Below are 16,363 nucleotides of genomic sequence, written 5' to 3'. Positions count from 1 at the left end.
TACAAACTTTACTCTTTGTACACAAGGAGGTGATACAGTAAGACTTAAGATGTCTAGGCAGCACTACTTCTTTCAACACAGAAGCACCACTGCAATTATAACTTCAAAGACCTGAAGTCAGGAACCAAGAGCAAGTCTGTAGAAGCACATTGAAAAATACTATGTGTAAAATAGCATGACAAATTACAAACTAAGTTAAAAGGGAGGTGGATGAAAAAAACAAGTACAGAGAAAAAAAAGAAAATATGATCAAACACATACCCTCTGTACAATAACAACAGGAAAACTAAAATACAGAAAAAAAACAGAAGTGCAAGTTGCATTTACTGGGCATTAGAATAGGATGGATTAAAAGTCATTTAACTCTTGCGATAAAAATCAAAACAAATAAATTACATTTAATGTAAAATTATGATTATTAGCCAGATCATAAATGGGAACATCAACTGATCTYAACAGAATTAATTAGTAATAAGTACCAGTGCCAAAATTTGGTCAAACTCAAATAAATAAACTACACATGAGTTTTGTACATAATCAATAGCATCCAATACCTACTCAATTCCAGCTAAGTCTACTGGCCATTATATTACTAAAACATTCAGATGGTTTCTACATAGCGGATAACTTTATGAATAGTTTAACTTCACATATACTAGTTGCTCAATACTGTAAAATACAGATTTCACAAATAAAACATGGATCGATATCTTGCATATTAAGTTCCTATGCAAATATGCTTCATATGTCAATAAATATCATTACAGGATGTTAAGTCAATGATCTAAAAGGAGGACTTAAACCACACTCAATTTAATTCCATTTTGTTTGGTTGACCATTCACATTGCCTACGGTGATTTAATTAACTGTGCTAATCATTAAGCAAGCTATGCCTTAACATACATGCAGTAATCAAGTGTCAACAGTGACTTTACAGAGATCTATACATGTGTTTAAATCTTCACCCTCCTATTAGTTTTGTAGAAATCTTACCCAAATGATGAAGCAAGTTTCAGCAAATCAACCCTATATTCCTTGCACATCTGTCTCCTGCCTTAGTATCACCACCTCTTCAAAATCCAGAATCCAAACATAAGGACTTAGAAGATCATCAGAAACAGTGATTAACTTAGAAAAGTTCATCATCATTCTTATTTTTTAGAACTTTCACTGAATATATATAATTATATGCATATATAATTATAAAGCTATTCTTGAGATAATTTTTAAATGTTGTATGTAAAATCTGAGAAAGTACACATCAAATTTAGGTAGGCTAATATATACATTTTAAACCTATATTTGCAAGATATTTTTCAATGTACCACTGAGAACAACACTTTTTTCATGTTCACAAAGGTATTAGAAGCTCAAGTAAATTTAGTAAGTGGTTAGCATGGAAAAAAATTTCAGTGTGTAAAGAACTAAATACATGTTTCCACACATACCATTCCAAGACAAAAGCATAGCCAAAAAAAACATCGGCAAATATTCATCAGCATCTTCTCCACAACCAAGGAATGGCCTCTCACTGTCATAGGCCATTCCATCAACAATACAAAAACAGTTTAGAAGATGCAAAAAAATTTTCCTGAATTGTCTCATGGGATGTTGCACGGAAGTAAAATCTTTTCCATCTCATAAATCTAAATACAGATTTCACTCCAAAGCCCTCTTCCTCTTTTAAGATACAGTTTGTAATTTCTTTTTATTTTTTATATACACTTTCTTTTTTGCACCCTCAACAGGTAACATCCTTATAAAATTAGGATAAGCCATGRCAAATACTTTGAGATCACTAACTTTGTTTCAATAACAAAAGATGTATGAAAAAAACCTCAAGACGTAATTTTCATAAGAGATGCAACAATGTATCATTAAGAGATTACTCAGTACTTACAGAAGTGGAAGAGGCAGGCATCTTTCTACTTCATCAGTATTACTAATAAAACACGAATAATGTAACAATTTAAGCCATTTACAGAGATTCTTTACATCCTGGTAAATTCCTGCTGGTATACGGCAGATTGACAACAATTATCAAGGTGAGAAATCACTTAGGTGTTAAAGACTTGCATTATCGAACTGCCACTAAACTAAATCTACAACTCTAGGGAGTTGTAACTTGGCTATAAAAAGCCATTCCAAGCCAAAATTTGGCAGTTAATTTTCTGCTATTGAATAAAATAGAAACTTTTAGAATACTGGACCCAATGTGCTTATGTAAATCCAGGTCATTTTCATACAGATTCTGGTATAATGAATAGACTAATACTTTCCATTCTCTTTTAGAAATGTATCATGTTATACTGTTTACTTAACTATCATTACATCAAGACACTAGTATTATCCATAATACCAATAAAATGCTAGCTTCCTATTTCTATCAGGAAGCACAGTAAGGACTGATGCATGAAGAACTTACAGAAACAACTAATTAAATGTCTTCTGTAATGAAGACCCAGATTATAAGGTAAAAGTAACATTCTCAGTCCAACAAATAGCATAAAAAGTACTGGATTTCACTAGAGAATGCCATTAATGGCATCCTTTGACAGTCAAACCAGAAGTAATAATACCTGTTTAAATTACAAAATACTTTTTCAAACTTACACTAGAAAATACAGCAAAGCACATTAAGTATCTTTACTAATGTATTAAGTAAGCAAGTGAAAAATTAAATGATGTGCAGGTATCAACATGTGCAAGAAGCAACAATGCACAGAGGATTTGGAGGATTCAGGAAAAGAATAAAGAAGTAAACATAAAGACATGATACCAAGATCAGCATGTACACTGAAGAGCCTCAAGCAACTTAAACAGAATTGCAATGAGTGAGCAAATGGTCCCAAGCAAGTCTCTATTTCCGCAAATAAGACTTTTTTCAAACTTCATTAAAGAAAGCCTCCCAGAGATTTAGCAAGTAGAAGGTATTCAGTACCAACTTATCCCAGCACACAGCTCTCGCCAGTGGTGTTGCAGACACTTGCAGCATTCACAAAACAAAAGTGACCCAACTTTAAGTTTTAGCATTTTTTCAGATGTTATTGTTGTCATTTTTCTTTTAATAAAACTGCCTCTTTTTGTGCCATTTCTGAAACAGCATTTTTACTGAAATATGCTCAGTTTAAAAAAATTATTGGAAACTACATAAAAGAATCCACCATTAAACCATTCAGCAACCTAAGGAAAAATAAAATTGACCTACTATTGTGGGATCTCTGTTTTCACTTATACTCAAGAATAAGTAAAAGCGACGGTAGGAATTGAAATTTATTCTTTCTGTGCATGGCTGCAGGAAAAGAAATTACACAGAGATAAAAATTGGAGGGCAATAGTAAAGGAATCTGACAGAGAAAGAAGACTGTAGGCTGACTAAATACAATTTTAATAAAATAGACATCTGCGATATATTTGTCAGTTAGCCAAGTACTAGGGAAAACATTCCTTTGGTGGTCACATTATGCAACCATACTATACAAAACCTTAAGAAAAGACAGACTCTGACCAGTCCTCAGTGCTCAAACAGAAGCGATTTAGCAATGTACACAATGAACTCCATCCCAGGGGCCACAAGCAACAAAATTTAGCTTTAAGCTTTTGTCCTCTTGACTGGGGTGCAAGAAAAGTTTTTATACTACTAAGTGAACTTGAACAACCCCTTAGTAGAGTTGTAAGTAGTAATTAGAGCCCTCAAAAGAGGACAGTTCTACCACAAAGACCATAAAATACAGAAAGAGACAGAATTGATGCCAAATTGAGATACACATTGTATATATGCTTAAAAATAAAAAAGAAATAAATTGTACTTTAATAGCTAAAATCAAGAAAGGAAACAAAACCTGCTGTATAGTAATGACTGGAAAGAAAGAAGCTACTGAAGTATCATACAAAGTCAGCTGAACACCCATTTTAAAAGAAATGACAGGAAAAGCTTTCCTGTGACAACTGGTAACAGCTATCTTTAATCAGAAGTTACTGTGTCTATACTTCAGAACTTCACATTTTCAAATCAAAGCAACTACACAGGCACCCTCCAAGAATTAATGAAGCGCTGTGGAATCAAAGCTTTTTGAAGGTATTTAAAAATTAAGTACCCTTCAATTCCAAAAATTTAAATTAACTTTAAAAATTAAAGCATGCTACAAGAAATTAAAGGCAGCATCTCAATATTAATGTGGAAGAAATTGCAAATTTTGGTAATAATACTACCACTGGAGCTGCAGTAGTTTGATACCAATCATATTTTAAGATTTTAAGACAAAATCTGCATGCTGAAGTTAGAATTTCAAAAACAGGGATAAAAGTAACTTATAGGCTTATCATATTATCCTGGGACAATTTATATTTGATTCATTTGTGATAAAACAATTAGCAGTTTCCTTGCACAAAGTATCATCTATTATGAAAGCATTAAATTGGAAATCATAGATGGATGGATGCAGAGATGACTGAGATTGTCATTCAGTAAAACACTGAAAGAAAAGTTTAGAGAAACAGGTATGTTTACAAATATAAAAGACTGCATATGAACATCTAAACAGGAATATAAGCTCCAAATCTGTCTGAAAGAAAAACAGCTGTAAGAGGAAAACAACAGGGGTCAAAAGAGGGGTCCAATGCCTAGGTCTAAGTATAGTCTCATGGTGATTCTTCTACTCAGCATTAATTCTAGGCCAAGGTACTTCAAGAAACTCCTTGAAGATACTCACTGAAGATACTCATGCAATACCCAGACACAATCCTGTGAGGTGTGGTCTAGGGCAACCCTGCTTGAGCAGAGAGTCTGGATGACAAGACCCACCATGGTCCCCTCCAACCTGACCCATTCTGTCGTTCTGTGGAACAAACGAATTAACCCCCACAAAACCAAAACCTCAACATCTAACACATATTTTAAGGCACTGGCAAGAGCTTGCTTGGAATACTATGTGCAGCTACTGACAGGTATCATTCAGATAATTTAAACTGGAAGAAGTGCACGTGTAGTCTATCACATGAGGGCAGCACATACACAGAGGCAGTAAGAAGACACTGTTAGGACGGTAAGTGGAAGAGAGGCAGAAATCATCACGAATACTAGGGGATCCCACCCAAAGTAAATGAACCACCATATTTCAAAAGTTCAAACACAAATAGCTCAATGAAGAAAAACTGAGCATTAGAGGCAGACTTCTAGTTTTTAAATAAAAATTTAAGAACAACTTTCTTGTCAATAACTGAAGCAAAATATCCCAATACAACACAGTGCAACTTGAACCATATAACAGAGATTAGTACCTTGTTGTTGCTTTGTATGTGAATAATTATTTAAAAAGCAGACCCTGAACTCCACGAAACATTCCTTTTCCTAGAATCACGAGAAACACTGGAAGTTCTTAGGCTGGTACTCCCAAAGAAGAGAAGAATTGACAACCAGCCTAGGTATCAAAGTTCCAGAATATTACTGGCTTATGGTCATAATATTGACACAGCTCTCTTTTAGCAGGGAAGCTAAAATTTAAAATTTAGCAAGGCAGGAATTTGTTTCCTTCCTCCAACTACTAGAAAAGAATGGGGGGAAAGAGGCAGGAATTATTCTTTTCTTTTACATTAACTGTTTTGAACAGAGTAATAAAAAATAGTTACAGAAACCTCAGGTACTTTGCAGTACATAATTTCAAATGATTAACAGCTGTAGTACTCATACAACAGAAGAAAAAAAATCCATGCAAGAATGGCATGGGAGTCATGAGGAAAATAAGGGGAAATAACAGGAAGTGGAAGAAAACTACAAGACAGATATCAGGCATAAACCAAGTTTAATCTCTGGGTTGCCCCTTGGGAGGAAACAACACTTGGTATTATTTAAGCTTAACACACTTTATTGAGTCTTACAATGAAACTTTCTGGGTTTTTATTTTGTCTTGAGAGTTTTTGGTAAGACCTTCCCCCCAAGAAAAAATGCCCAACACTAAGAATACTGAAAAACGAAAATGAAGTACTAAAAATAAATAAAATAAGCAATTGAAAAAAACAGAGAATACTTGTATGSTACCACAGAAGCAAAATGAGATGTTTCATAAAATTTCACAATGGTCAACCAATATAAAGTTACTTTTGTACAAATCAGAATTTATATACYTAAATGAGATGCCCTTCCATTCTTAACTTCACATATAACGTAAAAAAAATTACAAAATTATATGCTGTACAAATTACGTGATATGGAATTACTAAAGATCAAACAAAGAATGCTAGCRGGATGGATTGAACTGTAAGACCTAAAAGAAAGCATGTGTATTGAACTGCAAAGTCAGACATTGTTCTAAACAACAATGCATCCACTCCTAGCCAATATGAATTATAAAAACACACTTATACTATAACTGCATATAGCAATCTTAATACCAAACCCACATTCATACAGGTGTTGTATGAATAGAAGTTGTCTACCCAGATGGCTTCCATCAGTTCAGCTTTTCTTCTCAGCTAAAACATTTTATCTTGCTTTTTGCAAAACTGTGACGGAAAAGCAGACTGAAAAAATAACTATGTCCCCAAACACAGAGAAAGAACCCATAACTGATCACAAAGCACAAATTAGATGAAGACATACTACAACCAGGTGAACTAAGTGCATTGTAAGACCACAAGGACCAGCAGTAGTTTCAGACTCTAGTCACCTGCTATCATACATGAATCTACCAGTAAGATCACTTTAACAAAAAAGCTGAAGATTCTTTCAAATATTTAAGTCCTAACTTACCTCTGACACCTACCTCAACACTCGACCAACAAGTTCTCTGTCAATAAKATAGTGACTCCTGTAACTTTTTCTAATAAAATTATTTAGCCCTATGGGGCTTTATTTTCACAGAAAAGTTGAGGTTGGAAGGGACCTCTGGAAGTCACTTCATCAAATCTCCCTGCTGAAGAAGGGTTGTTGCCTAAACTCAGTTTGTTTCAGTTTGTTAAGAAGTGCATCCAGATGGCTTTTGAGAATCTCCCAGGATAGTGACTTTGCAAAATCCCAGAGTAACCTGTGCTGGTTCTTCATTATTGTCACAGTGAAAACCTTCAGAAAGAACCTCTTGTGCTCCAGCTTGTGCACATTGCCTCTGGATTCATCACAGGGCACCACCGAATAGAATCTGCCTCTACTTCTTTGTATCCCACATTCAGAAATTTACATACATTAATACATTTTAATCCTGGATTCGGTATAACCAGGAACATATGCACAGCTATGTCAACTTTCTTGATAGTAAATTTTCAAACTCTGGTTTGTTTTCTGCCTTGAAATTCATGTTTAATCCTTCAGTTGTAGCTAATCACTCACATTAGGATACACAGAGATGTAATGAAGCTGCAGCAGAGGAAGTTCACAATGGACTTTCGGAAAAGGTTCTTTACTGACAGGTGGTCAGTCACTGGAACAGGCTTCCCCAGGGAAGTGGCCAAAGCACCAAACCTGTCACATTTCAAGCAGTGCCTGGACAACATCTCTAATTATATAATTCAGTTTTAAGCAGCCCTGTGTAGAGGAGGGGCCTGGATTTAACTATCCTTGTGAGTTCCTTCCAGCTCAAGAATTTATATGGTTCTATTCCACATTTGCTGCACAATGACAACAAACTCACAGTGTGCATCAGTGTGTGGGCTGTGCTTCCGTCAGGCTCAGACTGGTCCTGATGTGCAGTAGGGACACAGACATCACTATACTACACTGGATCACTGCCTTAAATACCCTGTAACCCATTCCCCAAGAAGGCCTCTTCTCCTACCCAGGAGAGCATTAATGAAAAAACAAATAAAAAACAAGAATGAAAAAGCCTGTACACTCCCTACTGGATTGTGTCCCAATAAATAGAAACCCTAAGACACAAGTAACACTGATAGGAAACCAATCCTTATTCATTTTAAAAGGATGGGTTTGCAACTTTGAAAGGAGTAAGTTTTAAATTTTAATAATCAAAATAAATAAAATAAATAAAATAAAATAAATAAATATAGCTGCTTGCATAATGACTGTAAATATACAATCACAACACAAGAGTTCAGAGTTTCCACCTATTATTTAAGAAACAAGAACTGCTCATTTGCACACTTCAGGTTGCTCTCTCCTTATTCCCCTGAAGTTATAAGGTTAATATAATCAAACCAGACTAACAAACACATCTGGTAAATCCTGCTGACAGCTGAATCCATCACTAATCCACCTGTCTGCTTACAGCCAGATGTTGCTGTTTCTTCAGCATAAAAAGCTGGATTTGTTCACACCTCAGCCAGATTCTTAAGATAAAAAGCTCAGCTTCCCATAAAAACAGCTGAGGTTTGGACATACTTCTACTAATTCCACTGCAGGGACCAACAAGCTCTATCAGACAAATGGACTAGAAAGAAATTCCAAACAAAAGTTTAAGATGCACCACCATACTCCACAGGTGACATACCCTACCAGCCTTGTGGTTCCTGATATGTACAATGTGCATAAGTATCTGAAGGAAGAGCTAGAGAGGATGGAGCCAGGCTCTTCTCCATGGTGGAAAACAATAGGACAAGAGGCAATGGGCAGAAACTGATGCACTAAGTTCCATCTGAACATGAGGAAGAGCTCCTTTTCCATGGGGATGACTGAGCACTGGAACAGGCAGCCCAGAGGCATTGTATACTCTCCTTCCCCAGAGATATTCAAAAGCCATCAGGACATAGCTCCAAGTAAGCTGCTCTAGGGGACATTGATTGAGCCAGAGGGTTGGACTAATGACCTCGTGTGGTCCCTTCCAACCTTATCCATTCTGTGACTGTGTAAAGTCGAAAATGAGTTGACAAAGGCAAGAGAGGAAGTAGGTTTAATTTGTACAGGAATCAGAAGCCCAAGACATATGAGGACAAACTAGACAGTGAAGTCAGTGAAGAGAGACCAGAGTAGAAAGATCAGCTGCAGTTGGCAGGAGGGGAATGCAGCCCCAGCAGATCTCAGTCCTTTCCAGAGCATACAACGTGCACCACATGTTACGCTGCCCTTCTACCAATAACAAATACTTGTCAGAATCCACCAAAAAGCTCTCATACCTCATTCCACTTAAAACTGCTAAAAGAGAAAAACTTATTGCTACTAATAGCATTCCATCAATTAGTCACAGATACACAAAGCTAAAGGTGACAACCTAGTGAGCACATCTACATGGTGGATCTGTTTACTAAGTTTGCTTAAAAAGGAGCAGTGAAAATATGGAAATAGTTGTCAAATCAGTTATTAAGAGTTAGGAAACACAATTAAAGTTTCTTACACAATATTACAAGAGAATACACACAAAGCAGCTGATATCCCTGATCCTTCACGACCTTTTTCCACGCCATAGGATTTCTTTCTCATTCAAAGCAAAGACGCTATTCAACTTTTCTACATGTAATTTGATCTGTGTCCCTGATTATACTGTATTTAAGCCACACTCAGAAGACACTTGATTTCTTACTGGGCTTCTGTAAGGTTTCATCCCTGTATTTATATTAGTGTGCCATAAAACTTAAATTGTCTTTTCAACTTCCACAAAATTTTCGTAAAAGTGCGTATTCATCTCATTTTATAGATGACTAACCCAAGTTACAGACTGAAATTTAAGAACTCTCCACCAATTTTGTCTGTACAGTTAGAGAAATTGAGGACACCACCTTTAAGGTATGCCAATTTATCCAGTGCTCCATCTCAAACTAAAGCATCTGTTGAGCCAAGCAGAAGTAGTCTGGGTCTAGAGCCTGTCTCCCAGGAAATCAATGTACAACTAATAAGCTCTTGTGGGAAGTTTGGTTTAAACAGACTTGCCTGGGATCACAAGAAACTGACAGAAAGAATGAATTCCAGTATCCCAAAGTGACATTCAATCATTCAAATTACTAGATATGCTTTTCCCTTCCCACAGTCCCCTGTCAATTCATTTTTGTTGGGGTTAAGGTTTCTCCTTTTGTTTCCTTTCTTAGGGAATTTTTCTTTCCCATTTTGTTGCTGGGATACCCTGATTGCCAGGTCATCCTTTTGATGGTTGGGCGATTGATAAAGACAATAGGACCTACAACCCCACCCAAACGATCTTGCTAAGTACTGGGAGGCTGGGAGGGGGTGTGTGTGTGGGTGTGGCGGGGNGGTAACTATATATTCTACTCTGCTTGGCTTAGAGAAGGAGGTCGACCGTCGACCTGCTACCTGCGGAGGAGAGCTCAACTGCTCTTTTCTGCAGAGCCCAGCAGCTCCTTGGTTCCTGTTTTGCTGCACTGCGATCTTCTGCCCCTGTGCCTTGCCTGGGACCCCTGAGATTCGTGCTGCAGTGGTTAAAGGAGCACCGAGATCGGTGTTTCTGCTGTGAGTTTGCAGAGGAACTTTTTCTCCATCCATCTCTGCTGGTTTGTGCCYGTCCTTGGCCACGTGGGCRATCTGGGTGTACCTCTGTGTGAGGCTGTCACTGGTTTTGTGACTGGGCTGATTGTTGCTATTGTTGTTATTGCTTATTTCACTTTATTATACATATTAGTAAAAACTGTAATTCCTGTAATTCCCTTTTTCCCATATTTTTGCCTGGAAGCCCGTGATTTTTCAAAGCTATAATAATTCGGAGGAAAGGGGGGGGTCATATCCACCACTCCAAGGGGGGTCCCTGCCTTCATTGGCAAAACACCTGTCTTTCAAACCAAGACAATTTTACATTTTCCAGCTTTGGAAAATACGTCCCTTGATTTTGATATGCAGCTCTAACTCCTAAGGACAGTGGGATGAAAAAAAACCCTAACACTTTATAACTAAAGACTACCATAACATATACTTACAAAGACAGAAATTAAATGGTTTACTAATTTTATAAAGAATTTGCAATTTTAATATTGTTTTAAGGATTTTTTTTGTATGCAACACAGAAGATTCAGGGGGCAATGGCCTGTTAAGAAGCAAAAAGTTATTCTAAATGTGCTTTTATATGTATGTATATATATATATATATATACACATATATATATAGACACACATAAACACAAAATGTAGCTTGGACAAACTAATGCAGAACTTCATATAGGCAACATTTGTAACTTGGGGAAAATGTTCAAAATGTTTTGAGTTCTCAAAGTACAGATCGGCCATCATTAAAAAAGAGTACAGAATATTTCTTTCCAAAAACTGTACATGCATCAAAATCTTTTTTTTTTCTAATTCTTGGAAGCATTTCTGTAACCAGAGGAATTACAAACTGCATAATCTAAATTAGGCAAATGGAAGAGGAAATGCATCTCCTGTTTGTTGTCTGTCTGAAAACTTCCTCACAACTTTTCAGAAGAGTTTATCATTGGCTTACCTGTTCTTTCTTTCAGTTCCAAAACCAGGAAAGCAAAAGTTATAGCCTTATTCTAACTAGTCCATACTCAAAGGAAGAAAAACAAATGTAAATTTTATTTTGTATCATGAATTACATTAATTAAGACAATTTGTCTCCCTTAGACCTTTGAAAGTACTGGGTGGCACTTGGACTGCCCATGGACCTYGTCCCTAACAAAAGCTTTCAAAAACCGGTGGCACAAAAAGCTACAGTTTCTTTCATACACTTTGTTTCCGTGTTCAGGAACCACGTGTAATGCTTCATATTCAACTATCAAATAACAAAATCAACAAAATTATCAAAGTAAGTATCACACCTAATGGCAAGCTGCCTACCACCACTGTACATTTTCCCCAAGAAAAGTCTTTCAAATTTTACATAGGTAGATGCGGAAAAAAACAAAATCCCTAAGTGTAATTGCAAGTTTCCATGAAGTGTCTTCTGCTCATTTCTCATAACTGACAACAATTCAATTCTTTTTTGCTAGGAACAAAAACTTAACATATGCAATGACAAAGATTTCCTAGAAATCTAATTGTCGTCATTGGAATTGTACATCTAAGTAACAAAGCAGTACTAACGAAGTTAACAGTCAAACTCAAGGAGGCCCAAAGATTACATACAGGAAGTTTTGATGCAAACTTTTTTCAGGACTTCCTCATAAGCAGTACATTTGTACTTACTGCAGGTAACTGTTGGGTTTTTGTTGGCTGGCTTTTTCCTTTTACTATATTTTTATTTGCTCCCTTTCTTTGTAAAACTTTCAGAATGCAAGYTTTTGACATTGAACTGAGCTACCATGTGGATATATTGGAATGTCTCAGAGTGAACCAAAGGCTGCTTTGGTAGAAGTTGTGGGCAACCAATATATGAAAAGCCTCCATCAAGAGTCACTTCCTAAGTGATCACACTTTACTGAATCTAATACACTTTAAAAGAGATACAGACTCCTGTCCCCAGCACAGGCAGGACATCAACCTCTTGAAGCAAGTCCAGTGAACAGCCACAAAGTTGATCAGAGGCATGAAACACYTCTCCTTTGAGGAAAGGCTGAGAGAATTGGGATTGTTCAGCCTGGAGAAGAGAAGGGTTCAATGTAACTTTATTGTGACCTTCCAGTACCTAAAGAGAACCAACAAGAAAGATGGAGAGGGACTTTGCAAAAGAGTATGCAGTGACAGGACAAGGGGGAATAGTTGCAAACGGAAACAGTAGGTTTGGATTAGAATTGGGGAGAAGTTTATTATTGTGAGGGCAGTGAGACACTGGAACAGGCTGCTCACAGAGTTTGTGGGTGCCCCATCCCTGAAAGTGTTTAAGGCCAGTTTGAATGGAGCTCAGAGCAACCTGATCTAGTGGAAGGTTCCCTGTCCACGGCAGGGCAGTTGGAACTACATAATCTTTAAGATCCCTTTCAACCCAGGCCATTCTATGTTCTATCAAAATGTAGATTAGGTGACTACAATGGAAGGAACTAAGACAATATTTCTGACTGCTAATTTCACGTCTTTTTTTGTTCAGTATAAAGCATGCAAGTGAAGCATCTCGTTTCAGCAGCAGGAATATCCACCAGGATTTCTAAAGAAGTCAGAAAAAAAGTACACAAAGTTAGCATTGTCTGGTATCCATCTTTCAAGAACAGGGTCTAAATTAGAAAATCCCAGATAGGGTCCTGATACCTGGTTATGGTACTCCTGTATAAATGGTGGCAGACACAAGGTGATTGGTACAAACATCCCCATCTGTTCCCAATGCAGTACGGCATTTTTATTATTGTTTCTTAAAGCATATTAATAGCAAAGTTGTTGTGAGCTGAAAAAACAGAGCTGATAGATATCTGTTAAAAGGAGAATGACACTGGCGAGCAGTAACGTAATGTTCCACATATCAGAAATACTTTTGATTCCAAAAAGGAGCTTCTCTGAAGGCAGCAGGAAAGACATACCCTCCTCTTTCTTAGCACAATATCTGGGACAAGCAATATAAAGGGATAGGGATATTAGAGTGAAACTGATAGGGAAAAATAATGAGTTGCAGTATCACATTTTCTTTCCATCTCCAATTTTGCATGCTTTTACAACTCACCTTCACATTTTCTTATTTGCTGCTCCCATGAAAATTCCCCTTGTGCTACAAGTAGCCTTTATCACCTCTCCCAATTCAAGTTTAAAGAAAAAAAAAAAACATTTACTCCAAACACCTTTAAATGAAAATCCTTTACTAAACCAGAAAAGTCATATACATCTATACACATACTATACACCCTCTTAGTCTTCTGTATGACTACAAAAAGTGTGACTGAAAAAAGAAAAAGAGGAAAAAGGCATAACCTGAAAGCCTGGTAGAGAGCGACACATACCAAAAGAAAATGCATCTCTCTCCATCTACAGGAGATAAAAGAACCTCCTGTTCTACAGACAAAAAAGGATAATGCCTGGGGTTATGCCCGTATTTCATTACTGTGCTTTTTTAAATGCTAGCAATGACTGTTGGCTTTTATATGGTTAATTATAGTTTAATAACAACTTAGTTGACTAGTTCAATTTCAGTTCATAAGTAAGCATGCTAGATAAAGTCTAAATTAAATACTTACAAGAGAAAAAAGTTGTTAAGCATACAAGTGCTAAGCATATGATCTTCCATTTTAATTTTGTTGTTTCATCAAAAACCTAACTATAGTTTATCCAGTCTGTATACTAACTAGTAAAAAGGATACCAGAAACAGGAAATACGAAAATACAAYGGTACAGGATCTATATAAAAAACTCCAAACAAAACACCACACCAAGACACATCATACCCTGCCACCTTACACTAATTAAGTTCAACCTTGCTTCAAACACAGACACAAGACGTCACGCAACTGCTAAAGTACTAAACTACTTTCTCTAGCAGTGCACATTTTCAAACTCTGTGATGAACAGGATATGCATACCTCTGCTAAACTACCTTACCTCATGGCCTGTCACTGTCAGTCTTCTTCCAGGTGGTATGAGCATGGCATACATTCAGTCTCTCACTTCTTTTTGAGTGATTATTTTACACAATATAATATTTAACATATCTGTGGTACAGACAAGACATTCCAGGCAAAATTTCCACCACCTGAAAACTGAGCAATTCCACTAGTTTGGAGGCAGAAAATCTAAAAGAATGCAAGTTTTTTTATCCCTTTCCCAAAACGTGATTTGACACTTATTTTCGACTATAAAGCCACTCAAATTTTCAGCCCTCTTTCTTTTCCATCCCCAGCAAAATCAATTACAGCCAAAGCACCTATCCGGCAAGCACAGAACAAAGACCAAGACAAGAATGCTTCAGCGGTTGTGTTAAATGGGAAAATAACGCCTAACTAAATAATCACAGGTCTCAGAAAGCAACGGCACAGCAAGCAAGCATAAAAGTCAGAGTAAGGTTGGTAAGACAAAATCCAGCTCTGTAGTAGCTGGTTTGCTGTAGTTTAATTTTCCAGGACTGTTTGCCGTCATTAATAGTTGATTTGTTTTGAAGAACAGATAGTGATTTATTTGCAGTGGGATGAAGTTACGGACCTAGATTCCTGACCGGAGGCTCTCAACGTAAACAATACATAACCTATAAATTAACCATTCTCCATCTCACAATTCATATTCATAAATGTAAAATTCATAGTTTTCCATCTACCAGGCGGCAGCACCCCCCTCCCCCGCCCGTCCTCCCTTCTCGAGCGCTTTCTAACAGAGCCTGATGCAAAGTGGGAGGGAAAAAGAAAGACGGGGAGAGGAAGGGGGGGGGGGGGGGGGGGGGGGGAGGGAAGGGAAGGGAAGAGAAGGATAGGGAAGGGTTAAGAAGCGAAGGATAGGGAAGCTAAGCCAGCATGAAAGAACCAGAATCTCACACAAGTAAGCCACCAAACCGCGGACAGCTCTTCCCGCTGAGGAGCGCTGCGAAATGTGTCGCAGAGAGACCGAACCGGGAGGGGAGGGGCGGGGATGTCCCCACGCCCAGCGCGGGCAGCAGCCGCGCGGGGCGGGAGCCCCGTGCTGCCCCGCGGAGCGGGAACCAGGCCGGCTGCCCGGGGCAGGCAGGGAGGGAGGGGACGCCCGGGACAGGGAGGGAAGGGACGCCCAGAGAGCCGCGATCACTCACTCACCGCCACGGCGGGCAGCCTCCCCGCCCCCCCACCCCCCCCCCGCCACTTCGCGCCGCGAGCAGCCACCGGCGCTGGGCGCGACACCGCCCTCCGGGCCACCGTGACGAGGGGGTGACCCCGGATTCCCGCGTACCCCAGCCAAGGTTACCCCATCGTCTGGAGTGCCGAGCGGGACGTCGGCCACGGGAAAGGGGGGAGGGGAGCAGCCCCGCGGAGGGGCGAGGGGGATGGGAAGGGGGAGCTCCAACTCGGGCCAAGGGGAGCTCTGCCCTCCCGCTCCCCTTCCACTTCCCGTCCTCCTCCAGCGCTGGCCCCGGAGCTCGGTCCGGGCGGGCGCCCCCCACGCCCCTGGGAGAGGAAAATGGAGCGGGGACGGGGTGGGGATACCCGCGGCCGAGGTGCCGCGCTCCTTACCCGCCGCAGCCTCCTCTCCTCGCTGGTCGCAGGCGGATCCGCTCCGCGCTGCCGCCGCTCCGGGCTCGGAGAGGCACTGCCGCCGCCGCCGCCGCCGCAGCCAATCGCGGCCAGCCCCCTCCCCTTCCGCAGCTCGCCCCGGTCCCCCTGACGGCTTCAAAATGGCGCCAACTCGTCTCCGGCTGCTCCAATGGAACCGCCGAGGGGAACGAGCGCGGCCAGCGCGGGGTAGCAGCGCCCCCTGCCGGYCTGCATGGGTAGCACCCAGAGCCCGCGGCCCTAGAGGGGCTGAGGGTGGGCCCCGACCGGCTCTCGCTCGTGCGCGCTCTGTGGGAGACTGAGGCAAGCATTTTCCCAAAGCAAAGAATTATTAAAGGATTGTTGAAAAAAAAAGAGGAATAAAGCCGCTTAACTGCGGAGAAAGAGTAGCATAAGTAACTTATGKAGCCCTTTGCTCTTGCTTCAGCGAGTACA

General features: G+C 39.4%; 1 protein-coding gene across 2 annotated transcripts in view; it reads right to left on the bottom strand.

Moving 5' to 3' along the window:
- PDS5B (PDS5 cohesin associated factor B) overlaps positions 1-16,010 on the bottom strand; it is a 101,772-nt gene extending 85,762 nt beyond the window's left edge. Inside the window, exons 1-2 of one of the 2 annotated variants that reach the window (XM_057383281.1) lie at positions 15,890-16,010; positions 14,298-14,455 (exon numbers count right to left, since the gene is read on the bottom strand). The gene's annotated coding sequence lies outside the window, so the exon portion shown is untranslated. The remainder of the gene's footprint in view (positions 1-14,297; positions 14,456-15,889) is intronic. The other variant, XM_057383280.1, reaches the window with a different exon arrangement.
- Positions 16,011-16,363: the final 353 nt, after the last annotated feature.

This window comes from Malurus melanocephalus, unplaced genomic scaffold, assembly GCF_030028575.1.
Source record: "Malurus melanocephalus ecotype Western Australia unplaced genomic scaffold, MMel_1.1 scaffold_619, whole genome shotgun sequence".
NCBI lineage: Eukaryota > Metazoa > Chordata > Aves > Passeriformes > Maluridae > Malurus > Malurus melanocephalus.
This window is presented reverse-complemented; position numbering and strand designations above follow the sequence as displayed.